The sequence below is a fragment of the Phyllobates terribilis genome, unplaced genomic scaffold, assembly GCF_046119375.1.
Source record: "Phyllobates terribilis strain yellow unplaced genomic scaffold, ASM4611937v1 Scaffold_1__5_contigs__length_1240528914, whole genome shotgun sequence".
NCBI lineage: Eukaryota > Metazoa > Chordata > Amphibia > Anura > Dendrobatidae > Phyllobates > Phyllobates terribilis.
The window spans coordinates 906,320,230-906,335,359 of record NW_027362761.1 but is presented as its reverse complement, the minus strand read 5'-3'; positions in this window follow the sequence as shown (position 1 = coordinate 906,335,359).

Sequence of the window (15,130 nt, the reverse complement as noted above, 5' to 3'; positions counted from 1 at the left end):
GGCCCGTGCAACCTAAGAAGGAAGGATCGTGCCAGCCAGAAGACTCCCCTGCAGTCCATCGTCACCCGGCAGCCGTTGGAACTGGTAGCCTTGGATCATGTAAAACTGACCCCAAGCAGAAGTGGCTATGTCTACGCACTAACCATCGTGGATCACTACTCCCGGTTCTTGGTTGTCGTCCCCGTCAAGGACTTAACAGCTCGAACAGCAGCGAGAGCCTTCCAGCAGCATTTCTGCCGTCCACACGGGTACCCGGACCAAGTGTTGACAGACCAGGGACCTGCCTTTGAAGCGGAGGTCTTCCAAGAATTCTGCACTCTGTATGGCTGCCGGAAGATAAGGACGACACCCTATCATCCGCAAACTAATGGACTTTGTGAGAAAATGAACCAGGTGGTAATGGATCTTCTGAAAACGTTGCCCCTGGAAGAACGCAGTCTGTGGCCTGAGAAGCTGCCCGATCTGGTGGACCTATACAACCACATCCCGGTAGGTTCCACCAACTGTACCCCGGCTTACCTAATGAGGGCAAGACCTGGTAAGTTACCTGTTGACCTGGAAATGGGAGTCCTGACACCCGAGGACACTTCACCAGAAGCAGACTGGGACACAGAGAGGCAGCAGCAGTACCGGAGAGTACAGGAGAGCGTGGAGCGAAGTCTCTGTCAGGCTAGGGAAAGACAAGAGAAAACTTACAACCAGTATGCTCCCGCTGTTCCCCTGGTACCCGGAGAGCAGGTCTTGAAGAGGAAGAGACGGCTCCACAAGTTGGACGACCAGTGGGAGAAGGACCCGTACACTGTACTGCCCTCAAGCCACGAGAACCCGAAGGTTTGTACCATCAGTAAAGACGGAGGGGAAACTACAGCCATTGTATCCCGGGACCACCTGAAGAAGTGTCCCGAACAACTGAGGAACCCTGAAGAGGAACAAGAAGACCATCGACCCGTAGAGGAAAGGGAAGATATGGTTAGTACTGTGCTCGGGGACTTCCCTCGGTCTTGGACTCAAGTCAATGGTGCAGTTGTGGTACCCGTACTCACCTTCCTCCAACCAGCATCCCAAGCACCTACGGAGCAACAGGTAGAGCTGGAAGAGCAGCCGGTCCAGGAGGCAGAAGACTCCACACAAGCAGAACAGGAGGATCAACCCTCTGCTTATAGTGAGCCTGCCGTACCCCTAGTGAGACAAAGAGCCGGTAGACAGCTGCCCAGTTTACCCTTGACAGCTCCTACACCCTGTAGTTCAGGGCCAGACAGTCAGCTCCGTAGGTCCACTAGGGCCACTAGGGGCCAGTTACCCGCACGCTGGAGGATTTGAAGTGTATAAATTGTTTTATTTATGTTTATCTGTGTATTGTTGCTTGTGTATAATTTTGTGTTTCCAGTTATTTTTAGGAATCCTTGGTGGATTTACCGGGAATCCTTGTACATAGTTGGAGCGTAACCCAGGATGGACTAGAGACTGTTAAGGACTCGGGGTAGGACAGACCCCTACCTGGTTACGTCTCCCTGTTTTGGTGAAATGGACACCTTGCTTTCTTCAAAGACTGCACCCGGTTACGGACATGCCGTGACCACCTTTATGTGTTTCTTTATTGTATTGTTATTGTTATATCTTGTTATGTTTTTCTAAAATATGTTTAGTCCCGGAGTACTAAATTTCACTAGGGGGGAATGTGACACCCCAGGGGTCTGGTTGCCACAGTGATAGAGATATTATGTCTGAGAGCAGGTGGGAGGTCCTTTGGTCAGGGATCCTGTGCATGCCACACCTCCTGCCCAGTCTTGGGAGGGGAAGAACTTCCCCTGTATAAACCCTGGGCTGAGGCAGGGTTAGTCAGTCAAGGAGAGTAGAGACAAGAAACAGTCACAGGAAGAAACAGCAGAAGCTCAGTGGGAGCAATACTACTACAAGTCAGGGGCTGGCAGCTGCAGAGCTCGCCCTGACTGAGAAGCTTTCTTACCGGACCCGGCGTCCGAGGCTGTGGGGACTAACTCTTACCCAGCAGCAGAAGCCGACCAGCAGGGGATTTCAGGTCCTCAGGCCCAGAAACCCGAAGGCACGGTCACACGCGTGGGACCAGCACCGCCATCGTGGAGCGGAAGCCATTAGAAGGCCCCGAGTCACCGGCCATACGGGTGAGCACCACACGGTACACTCAGGGACGTGGGCTACTTATATCCGCTTCTAGCAAGGTAGCCAGAAGAGTACAGTCAGTTTGGGAGGTCTACAACTCCGCCTGGCCAGGGGAGATCCCATCTGCTCAAGGACTGACCAGGCCCCGTTCACTAGCAAGTACTCCGGGAGGGTCTATCGTTGTTACCAGTAAAGACCCTGAATTACACCGCACCGTCTCTGAGTGGTTCCTGCTACCCCCATCATCCACATCTGCTGCCCTGAGGCCATACCCCTCCCGTTGGGGGTTATACCATCTACGCTGCACCATCCATCCACCGGCCTCAGCGGACTGTCCTGCAGCGGCAGCTCCATAGCTGCATTCAACGGGTGGCGTAGTCGTCCTACATCTACCGCTGTTACATCGCCGCTCAGTTTGACTCCCTGGGCACGGACCGGGTCACCGCCACGAGACTACAACCCTCAAGAGATCCGGCTCCGGGTAAGCTCCCGCGTGCGCAACGCAGCGCGACACAGGCCCAGGGGCACGTCATATACATAGCCTCCGGTCCCGGGTCTCATACCGGCGAGTAACTGCAGACTTATCACTTTTGACTGAACAACCCCTTTAAGTTTATGGTGCTGCTGATTAAGAATATGACTTTGAATTTGCCATATTGGCTTTAGATTTAATAGTTAATCAATTAATTACAGCAGAATTCTGGCTTAAAAAAGTCACTTTTATAGCATTGTAAGCCTACAAATTGAAATACAAAATAATTCTATGGGATATTTCATTACCTAAGACACTGTTAAAGAGTCAAAAGACCAAAAGCTATTGCATTTGTTATCACACACAAGTCACATAACCTCTAAAACTAAAACCAATTCAGCAAAAGTAATTGAATTTTTTAATTGAGAACCCTCAAAATACCATAAATCCGTTCAAAAAACTTCAGCACCTGGAAAAAAAAATTAGTTTTTGTAGACCTGTGTACATGGTCTGTGAATGATTTTTAACCCAATAATAATAATATGGAACCCTGTTTCTGTGTATGCTCCTATTATATTGCTTCAAATAAGATAGCTGTCTTGTTGATTTGTGATCAAAATCAGGATCAGCCATTAGTATTTCCACAGGCGACACTATATATTTTTTTATCATAGGAACAATTTCTCCAGGATAAATTGCAACAATCATAGAAAAATAACAAAGCACAGTGCTGTTCTTTGTAATTGGGGTTTTTCTTTGGTCCCTGCTTGCACTCCAATAACTGTTAGATAAGGAAACACTTAGAGGTCGTTCAAATATTCTACATCGACAACCATAGAAACAATCATTTTACACATTTACACAAGTGATGATTGCTGTGAAAGGTCATTTATCTATCGGATTGTAGCTAGGATTGCTATATGCAGACACAAGGTAATAGTCATCTGGTCTTCAAACTCTTATATTAGATGTCAAATATTAGTCATAAACGTTGAAAAAAAAGTAGTTTCCACCAATGGTTTGGGATTTGTTTTTAATATACCAGTACACTTTTTCTGTGTGAGATTAATTTTCTTCTTTATAACAAAAGTGGTCATCGAGAAGGACTGAGACATAGAATTGCGGACATATCAATCTAAATCATTTCCATCTGTACAGTTTCTGTAGGTGGCACACCACTGACAAGACTGATTTAAATTCATTTCACAATTGTTCATGCATTGTAAAAATCATGCATGTAAAGCCAAAGATTTGTGTAACAATTTTCACTGCACGTAAGTATTGAGACTGTCATTTCCTTTGCTTACATCTACCAGGTATGACCATTTACTGAGACTGACTATAGAATAATTGCATTAAATAATTTGTTGTAGAATTCACGCTCCAACAAGTAATGACAGGTTACCATCTCTCTAGAAAAGCCTTCAGACCTAGAAGTCAGTTTAGGCTATAATTGCATCATTTAAAATGAAAAGAAGGTTTATCCTGGCAGCGGCACAGAATTTCCTTATTGTAATCCTCCGCTAAGCCTGTTCTCTTCCAAAGCCTGAGAAATATATTGGGTTTAGAGTTCAATGCAAGCAGAGATGATAATGAATACTTACAATAAAACCTAGCTACTAGTGAAGCGCACACACATACATACGTTGTATGTTAGAAAACACACTCCATAGTAGACCCACAGACAGGCTTCAGTTTTCATAGTGACCATTTGCATTATCTCTAGATTGTTATGAAGAATTATCAGATGAATTGGAAAAAGACATAGTTATTCCTTGCCATGAAAATTAACTTGTAAGCTCAGAAGAAAATGTTAAAGGGTTGTCCAGCCTTAGGCTACAAGTCTGCAGCCACTCTGTGTGACTGCAGACTTGTAAATTCTCACATCGCATGCACTATGCGCTTTGGCGATTCTCTGGTACTGGTGCCGGGATCGGACTGTTATATAACCGCAAGTATGCTATGGACAGAAGCAGTGTAGTTGAAACATGGTGGGGAGTATGCATATCGCATAGATCCGGTCACATGACTGCCCACTTACGGTACCAGCACCGAAGAATCCTCGCACTTCCTGCGATGTGAGGATTCACAAGTCTGCAGTCACATAGAGTGACTTGACAAGGCACCTGAAATCACTCTGCCATGTTTATTGAATTACAAGAGCAAATGTGTTGCCTTAAAAGGAGTCACGTGCTTGAAATCATATTTTTCTATTAACTACGATTACTTTCAAGGAAATACATGCAGTTGTCAAAGCATTACAGGTAACGACTTTACTGCTTGTAAGATTGTACCCTAAATCTACCATATGTTGAATCATCAAGAATTTCAAATAGAAAGTTTCAATTGCTGTGAAGAAGGCTTCAGGGCACTGAAGAAATTCCAGCAAGTCCCAGAACAATCTCCCAAAGAGGATTCACCTACGGGATCGGATCAACAAAAGTATGGAGCTTGCTCAGTAAAGGCAGCAAGCAGGTGTGAGTGCATGACTTCGCACAGTGAAGTGAAGGTTTTGAGAAACCTGCCTTGTGTCACGAAGGGCAGCATAGGCACTTCTTTCAAAGAATATCATCATGGGCAGCCTGAGATTCTGCAGAAAGTACAGAGTTTGGACTGCATAGGACTGTGTTAAAGTTATTTTCTGTGATGAAGCCCCTTTCTGACTAGTTGGGACATTTGTAGGAATTATTGTCCAGAAAAGAAAAGGCGAGCGCTACTATGAGTCCTGTGCCAGGCCAACAGCAAAGCTTCCTGTGACCAATCATGTGTGGGTTGTTTTTTGTCCAAGGTAGTGGGCTAACTCACAATTTTGCCTAAGAGCACTGCCGTGTATAAAAAATGGTATCTAAACAACCTCCAAGTGCAACTTTTACCAACGATCCAGGAGCTTTTTAGAGATGAACAATGCTTTTTCCAGTATGATGGAACACAGTGTCACAAAGAAAAAGGGATAACTAGGTGTCTCAGTGAACAAAACTTTTACATTTTTTAAATGAGGAAAATGATCCAAAATCACATCTGCACATGTCTGTGAGTGGCGTAACATTTAGGACTAGAAGGTAATATGATAGTAAAATTAGAGTTTGCTGTTTTCAATCAATGGGATGACAATCAGTTGTGAGTGGGCAGCCTGTTTTATTTAAAAAAACAGGGATTTATCAAAGTCTGATATTCTCAACACATTTGTTAAGTGTGTCATGCATGGCACGAACAAAGGACATTTCTGAGGACCTCTGAAGAGGAGATGTGTTCATCAGGCTGCATTAAGTTACAAAAAAATCTGTAAAGGTTTGGACTCCACCAATCCACAGTCAAATAGTGCAGAAATGGAAGAAATTCAAGACCATTAATATATCCTTTCCAGGGTGCAAAGATCACTCCAAGAGCAAGGCATATAATAGTAATAGTCTGCAAAGTTACAAAGCAACTTAAGGTAACCACTAAGCAACTAAAGACCTCATTTACTGTACATTAGCTAATGTTAATGTTTGTGAGTCCACCTTAAGAGGACACTGAACAAAAATGGTGTGCATAGCAGGATTGCAAAAAGAAAGCTACTGCTCTCCAAAAAGAACATTGCTGCCCATCTGCAGGTTGGTTAAGACCAGCTTGACTAACCAAAAGTCTTTTGAAACAATTTTTTTTTACACAAATGAGACCAAAATATAGCTTTTTGGTTTAAATGGGAAGAATTCTGTTTGGAGAATGAAAGATAACCACTTTATAGGATAAAATCCTCATACCACCTGTTAAACATGGTGGTAATAACATTATCGTTTGGACCTATTTTGCTGCATCTGGACAAAGACAGCTTGCCTTCATTGATGAAACAATTCATTCTGAATTATCCAGCAAATTCTAAAGGAAAATGTAAGGACATCTGTACATGGGCTGAATCTCAAGAGTATTTGAGTCAGCCATATAAACAATAACCGAAATCACAGAAGATATTCTACAAGAAAATGGTTGAAGAAGAATAAAGTTCACGTTTTGGAATGGTCAAATCAAAGTCCTGACCTTAATCCTATAGAAATGTTGTGGAAGAACCTAAAGAAAATCCCAACAACATTACACAGTTAAAGCTGTTTTGTAGGGACTGATAGCCTTAAATTTTGCCAAGCAGGACTAATCAACAGTTACTGAAAATGTTTCAATTCAGTTATTGTTGTAAAATGGACCACACCAGATACTGAAAGCAAAGGTTCACATGCTTTAGCTACTAAGAGACTTGTGCGTGATATTGTATAATTTTCAGAATTTAAAAAATGACAATTGAATATGTTTGACTCATTTATTTGATTTGGCTCCCTTTATCTACGGTACTTTAGGACTTTGCATGCACATTTTATGTAGCTTTAGGTCCAATTTATGGAAAAATCTAGAAAATCCTTAAAGATTCACAAACTTTCAATCACAATTGTAAATATTTCTTTTGTAATTTTCTTTCCTTGTACATATTGAAAAGTAAAATATATTTATTTTCTTGCACCATATGGAAGCTGTATATGTTGTGAGAAAAGCAAGATCAAATACACGCAGGATGGCAGGGGAATAAAACTATAATCTGTTATTAAATTGGCATATGGCTTAAACTTGAAAATGTGTCTGGTCAGGAAGTGGTTACATTAATTTCTTTAATCATTGCAAAAAGCTATTTTACACTAAAGCTGCAAAGATGTTTTAACTGTCTGTTTGACAACTGGAGCTGAAGATGATGCTCTTTTCTAATCATCATGTTGACTAAGACTTACACTCTTTATTATACTAAAATAAATTCCTCTAAGACCAGAAAGTCTATTAGTGGCATGAATTAAATGCTCCTAAGACTGTGTAAGATAAAAAAACATCCGTTTGGTGAAAAAAATGGACAATTTATAAATATAAATTCAAAGTGTGCAGAAAACCTAATGTTATAGCAAGAGATGAGCGAATCTTTTGAAATTCAAATTCCCTGGGTTCATCAAATCCTTCTGAAAAACTCTATTTGCAGTGAATCTCAATACAACAAACCTTCTAATTGCCCAGAACAGACTTGGTAACACTAGTCTCTTAGGACTATATTAAGCATGTTTTGAACTAAGTAATGCAAACACAGCTTTCGTAATGTTCAAGTCACATCAATACTGTATTTCTGGCTATGGGTGAATGGTTGGTAACCAGAGCAAGCAAACAGCCTGCTAATAACACCCACATTGGCAAACTGTTTATTTTTATTTTAAATTTAAAAAATTGTTCAAACATTATCTTTCTTAGGGTATGTGCAGGGAGGACATACTGCAGCTGCATCGGGGCCCAGAGATGGAGGGGGGCCCTTGCAGGGCGTCAAATACTGAGGGCAATCTGACCTGTTTCTCGGAGCCCGAGGCTCTGGGGGGCCCATGGCCAGATTGCCCTCATCGTGTGCGGTGGGCAGGGAGTGATCCTTGCAGCTCCGCCGCCTATAGGAGAAAATGGCAGCGGAGCTGCAAGAATCCATCCTCTGTTTCCTGCCCGGTGCTTTCTTTCTGGCACAGGCACGCATGGCTTGATGACGTCAGCATTATTGATGAGCGAATGTTCTCGCCACTGCTCGGTACTCTCCCGAGCATCAATGTGCTTGACGAGCTCGGCGAGTATTTCCAGGTTGCTCGGTGAGGAACTCGGGTCCCTTCCCTGTATGTTTGGCGCTCTTTAGAGAGCCAATGAAAATGCAGGGATTGCCTGCCATGCACTCTAATGCCGTAGCCATGTTGGTTGTAGGCATTACAGTGATTGGCTGGCCGCAAAGCATCATCAGGTGTATATAAGATCTGGCACTGCTATGATCGTCACAGTCTACCCTGGAAACAGGCAGAGTAGGGAGAGGTGCTGCTGCTTCAGGGAGAGATTTGCTTGTTTAGAGTTAGTATAGGTATTCCACAATATATATCTATAATATCCATCTGAACTAACAGTCCTTCTAAGGACTAATCCAGCTGCATATAATCCGTGCTAGGCAGGCAGGCAGTGTATGTTGCCGACTGCAGTGCATGATACAGCACAAGAGGGTCCATTGAACGTTCTATTAGTATAGTTATTCCACAATATATATACAACCCCTGGCAAAAATTATGGAATCACGGGGCTCGGAGGATGTTCATTCAGTTGTTTAATGTTGTTGAAAAAAAGCAGATCACAGACATGGCACAAAACTAAAGTCATTTCAAATGGCAACTTTAGGGCTTTAAGAAACACTAAAAGAAATCAATATTAGTTGAGAGTGTGCAATGACAGGAGCAGTGTTAGAACTCTCCTGTTAGTTTTTTTTTCTATTTTGGTCACGTGACCTGCTGCCTATTTATTCCAGCTCTGCCCTTCTGGCTTTGCTGGACTTCAGTGTTATTTGACTCTCTATCTAGCCAGGTGCTTTTGTACCTATCTCTCTAGTTCGTTTGGTCCTTTGGACCTCTAAGTACTTTTTGTCTGTTTGTCTTTTTGCTCCGCTACAACATCTGCTAGGAGGTGTCCAATTTTGTCCCAGTCCTTAGTTCTTTTAGGGACCCCTCCCTTTATTCTATAGGTCTGCGTTCAGACTAGCTGAGGATGAAGGCGGGTCTGTTCACAAGGAACAGGTCGCCCGCTGCAACGTAGGGAATCAGCTTAGTCTTATTGTACGGACAGATTCCCTTTCTTTTCTTAGTTCTTGTAGCAGATTATAACAAGCAGGGCAGGAGGCATCTTCGCATGCATTATGGACAGGGGATTGGCTTGCACGCACAATGTCGGAAGTAGCAGTGGTGTCACCCGCTGACACTGTCTTTAAAAAACAACCAGACTCGGGAAGACCTAACAGTTGTACTGGCAACTTCCGTCGTATTGGTGTTACGGGGAACGGTTGCCCGTCTTCTGTCTGTGGCCACCACACTGCTTCTTCCTGCCTGTTGGAGTGCTCTGCCTCCCTCCCCCTGTGTGCTGCTGTCCTTGCTCTGCATGTCCTCCTGCCAGGTTGGGTCAGTTACTATATCATCCACCACCTTGTCTTCCACTTCCGCACCCTGGTCCTCCTCCTGACTTTCTGGCAATTGTGTCTCATCATCGTCCACCTCTTGTGACACTTTCCCACTATCGCCTTCGTATGACCTTGGCTGCCCAAATATTTGGGCATCGCTGCATGCGATCTCCTCTTCCCCGCTTCAAGTGGACCAGGTGAGATGCCCGAATCTATAAATGGAAAAGTGAACAGCTCCTCGGAGTGTCCAAGTGTGGGATCATTTGTCTCTGGGTATTCAGCATGGTGGGAGGAAGGAGGATCAGGGTGAGGAATATGCAGTCCAGACTCACGGCTACTGAGATTTGACCGTGTGGAAGACAGGGTGGTGATGGCTAAGTGAATGGAAGCATTATCTGCTATCCAACTAATAACCTTTTCACACTGCTCTGTGTTCAATAGTGGTGTTCTGCGGCCCCCTATTAATTGGAACAGGGAGGTCGAGAGAGAAGATGTGGGTGTTTGTTGTGGCACAATTTCAGCTTGCCTATGGCCTCTGCCTCTGCATGCACCATCACCATCACTATCACATCCAGTTACTCGTCCCTTGCCCATTTTAAATGGAGGACAAACGTGTGACGGACAAACCACAGTTTTAAATAGCTGGCCTTCAGGTAACTATTTTTAACAGCGCCGACATCGTGTCAAAAAGTTTACTGACACACTGCAACAAAATTTCAATGGAGGCCAGAAATGGCAATATTTTCAGCGCAATTATATGTGATCCGTGTGATGGATAAACCACAGTTTTAAATAGCTGGATTTTTAGCACTGTGATATGGAAAAGACCTGGATGTATTCTGCAGTGCCAACAAGCAAATGGCGCAGAAAAACGGTGTTCTCTGGATTGCTTTTTAAGCAAATAATCGGGATTAAGATAAAAAAAAATTATTCCTGGCCCCTGATACTTGGTGCTATTTCTACCAATATCTGTAAAAGCACCAGCAGACAGAACTGGAATGGACCCTCTTGCTATGTGCACTGCAGTCTGCTATATACCCTGCCTGCCTGCCTAGCACTGATATCTCTGCAGCTGGATTAGTCCTCAGAAGGACTGTTAGTGTAGGTATTCTACAAGATTATCTACATATCCATCTCAACTAACTAATAAACAACCAAATCTCTCCCTAGCTCAGCAGCACCTCTCCCTACACGGCCTGATTCCTGGGTACACTGTGACGAGCACGGTGACGGCAGGTCTGATAGAGACCTGATGATGCTGTGCGGCCATTACAATGTGTGGCAGACAATCCCTGCATGTTGATTGGCGCTCTAAAGAGCACCAAACATGCAGGGAGAGGACCCGAGCTCTCGCCGAGCAACCCCGGAAATACTCGAGCAGTGAGATGCTCGGGCGAGCACCGAGCAGTAGCGAGCATGCTCGCTCATCACTAATTATGATGCTATCAAGGACTGATTAGGATGCACAGGACAGGGACTAAGGCTATGTGCACATGTTCAGGATTTGCAGGAGAAAATTCTGCTGCATGTCCTAATATGTTGGGAGGAAGAACACTGCGTAAACTAAATTTTTTGCCACGTTTTTGACATGCTTTTGATATGCCCAGGAGGGATATGGGGGGTTACTCGGTACCCGGGCCTTGACCTTCTGTGGGATGTCACGGCAGTTGGCTCCCGGGCCCGTACCCTGGGGTCACTCTTTAAAAGGGGGTTTGTTAACAGTTTTTGTCTCGTGACGCCACCTGTGGTTCCCGATAATGAGTACCGGCGCTGCTACAGACCTCCGGGGGTGATGGGATGGCAGCTGGGATGTTTCTGCTCCCCACAGGTGGAGCGGGCCCCTGGGGCAGAGTTGATGGAAGGGAGGCAGATGAGAGGTGGCTCAGCCGGGCCAGGGGAGAATAACAGACACTCACACAGGGGGTTTGCTTCAGTACCTTTACTGGTGTAGACGGCAGGTACGGTCCCGGGTACTTGATAGGAAGGGTGCACTTCTGGACTCTCCCCAGTAAGCGGGTATAAGGCCTCCTGATCCGTTTCTTCCTCTCACTCTGAAGCTTCTGACCAGCCTGAAACTAGGCCTAGCTTCTGTACTCTTTCACTCTCCTAACCTGTATGCTTGGTGGTAAGAACTTTCTTCTGGCTACCACTATCCCTGGACGCTGGGGCCTTCGTGGTTCCTAGTTCTTTAGATAATTGTAGCTTCAGGTTGACCAGGGGTTTAGAATCCTCCTGGTATACCGGTTGTTCCTACTGGACGTAGAGGACCCTGTAGGCGCGGACCCGGTGTCCGGCTTGTGTTCTGGGGTGAGCCTAAGATGCTCCTCTGCCCCCATAACTCCTATAACTCTTCTCCTTGCCTCCGGCTCCGCTCTAGGCCCCCAGGGCTTCAGCACGTGCTTTAGGCCCTGGCTGGCCCTCAGCACAGCAGCTCACATGCTGCTTCTTCACTGATCTCTGTGCCAGCACATTCACGGACTGCCTAACAGGCTACCTCTGGTGGTGTGAGGTGGAAGGGTGGAGGTGTCTGTTATGTAATGAGGGCCTCTTGTGGAGAAGTCCGTCCATGCACCCTTTTGGGTCCTGTGGTACCTGTAATAGCAGGGTGCCACACTTTTGTTGCATATTTTTTTAATCTGCTGCAAAACTGCAAGGAAAAATAAGCAACATGTGCACGAGACTTCAGGGATCTTATTCACTTTGTTTGTACTGTAAAACCTTGCATATTTTCCCGTTTGCACGTAGCCTTTAAGTTAATTGGGGAGAGTCACAAAAACTAATTTATATTTATTGTGCGGCTGAGATTATAGTTAATGGTGGGCACAGTGCTGCTCATCACTTTATATTTTGATTGGTGTGTGTCTAATAGTATATCAATGGTGGTACATATCTGTATTTAGGGGTGTAGTACAAGGGAGACGCATGTGTGTATAAAATATATGTGACCTTGTTATTTTCAGAACTGCGGTGATCAGTGTGACAAGACGATTCGTGGCTGAAAGATGTCGAAATGAAGGTCTGACCAGATGGAAAAGAAACAGCAAAAAATGACTAATCAGATGAGACCTCAGTGGTAAGTTCCTGGATGTAAATATTATTCTGTATCTGCACTGTGTGACTTGTAGTGATAATGTTATTTGTAAAATCCCTTAGGCCACATTCTCACATTTGTGTGAAATGTCTGTGAGCTGCCAGATTTTTTTATCGGATGGAGGCACATGGACTTGTAGAGTTTTATAGATCCATTCACATATCCATGAAAATCATGGATCTGAGAATGAGACCCATGAGGGTCAGAGAATGTCCTCTTCTGAACCGATTTTGAGGATTTTTAGGATCACAGTAGGACGTGCTCAATGCGTATTTAAAAGTGAACAGCACACCAACACGGTACACGGATACAGATATGAAGCCTTATTATGTATAGCACAGTCCGTTAGTATATAGTGTGCTCACTTATTATGTATAGCGCCGTCCTTAGTTACATAGTTTACTTTCATTATGTATTTCACCATCCCTTATTACATACCATCCTCTCTAATTATAGAGTGGTTTAATGAAAGAAACACCCACAATGGTCACAGAAATCTCCTGAGACAACTCTTTCCTTTGCTTCCTCTGGTCCATGTTGAGTGCGGTACACACCATGTCACCAAACAGCACAGTGAGTATCTGTAGCCCTATATACAGGCCCACTGACTGATTACAAGATTGTAGACACCTGTGATGCTAATTAGTGGACAAAACTTGATTTAACATGTCCCTATTGTCAAATTATTTTCAGGGGTACCATCATTTCTGTCCAGGCCTATTTCATGAGTTTCATTTTTTTAAAATCTCTGTTAATTTATTATTACTTTTGTCAGATTCAAGTGTTTTTCCTTCATTAAATGATGGGTACCAACAATTTTGACCACGTGTGTATGTGGCTATATATATATATATATATATATATATATATATATATATATATATATATATATATAGTGTGTGTGTATATATATACACACTGCTCAAAAAATAAAGGGAACACTTAAACAACAGAATATAACTCCAAGTAAATCAAACTTCTGTGAAATCAAACTGTCCACTTAGGAAGCAACACTGATTGACAATCAATTTCACATGCTGTTGTGCAAATGGAATAGACAATAGATGGAAATTATTGGCAATTATCAAGATAACCTCAATAAAGGAGTGGTTCTGCAGGTGGGGACCACAGACCACATCTCAGTACCAATGCTTTCTGGCTGATGTTTTCGTCACTTTTGAATGTTGGTTGTGCTTTCACACTTGTGGTAGCATGAGACAGACTCTACAACCCACAGAAGTTGCTCAGATAGTGCAGCTCATCCAGGATGGCACATCAATGCGAGCTGTGGCAAGAAGGTTTGCTGTGTCTGTCAGCGTAGTGTCCAGAGGTTGGAGGCGCTACCAGGAGACAGGCCAGTACACCAGGAGACTTGGAGGGGGCCGTAAGAGGGCAACAACCCAGCAGCAGGACTGCTATCTCCGCCTTTGTGCAAGGAGGAACAAGAGGAGCACTGCCAGAGGCCTGCAAAATGACCTCCAGCAGGCCACAAATGTGCATGTGACAGCACAAATGGTTAGAAACCGACTCCATGAGGGTGGGTGGTATGAGGGCCGGACGTCCACAGATGGGGGTTGTGCTCACAGCCCAACACCGTGCAGGACGCTTGGCATTTGCCACAGAACACCAGTATTAGCAAAGTCGCCACTGCCACCCTGTGCTCTTCGCAGATGAAAGCAGGTTCACACTGAGCACATATGACAGACGTGACAGAGTCTGGAGACGCCGTGGAGAGCGATCTGCTTCCTGCAACATCCTTCAGCATTACCGGTTTGGCAGTGGGTCAGTAATGGTGTGGGGTGGCATTTCTTTGGAGGGCCGCACAGCCCTCCATGTGCTCTCCAGAGGTAGCCTGTCTTCCATTAGGTACCGAGATGAGATCCTCAGACCCCTTGTGAGACCATATGCTGGTGCAGTTGGCCCTGGATTCGTCCTAATGCAGGACAATGCCAGACCTCATGTGGCTGGAGTGTGTCAGCAGTTCCTGCAAGATGAAGGCATTGAAACTATGGACTGGCCCGCCCGTTCCCCAGACCTGAATCTGATTGAGCACATCTGGGACATCATGTCTCGCTCCATCCACCAACGTCACATTGCACCACAGACTGTCCCAAGAGTTGGCGGATGCTTTAGTCCAGGTCTGGGAGGAGATCCCACAGGAGACCATCCGCAACCTCATCAGGAGCATGCCCAGGTGTTGTAGGGAGGTCATACAGGCACATGGAGGCCACACACACAATACTGAGCCTCATTTTGACTTGTTTTAAGGACATTACATCAAAGTTGGATCAGCCTGCAGTGTGTTTTTCCACTTTGAATTTGGGGGTGACTTCAAATCCAGGCCTGCATTGGTTCATTGATTTAATTTCCATTGATGATTTTTGTGTGATTTTGCTGTCAGCACCTTCAACTTTGTACAGAACAAAGTATTCATTGAGAATATTTCATTCATTCAGATCTA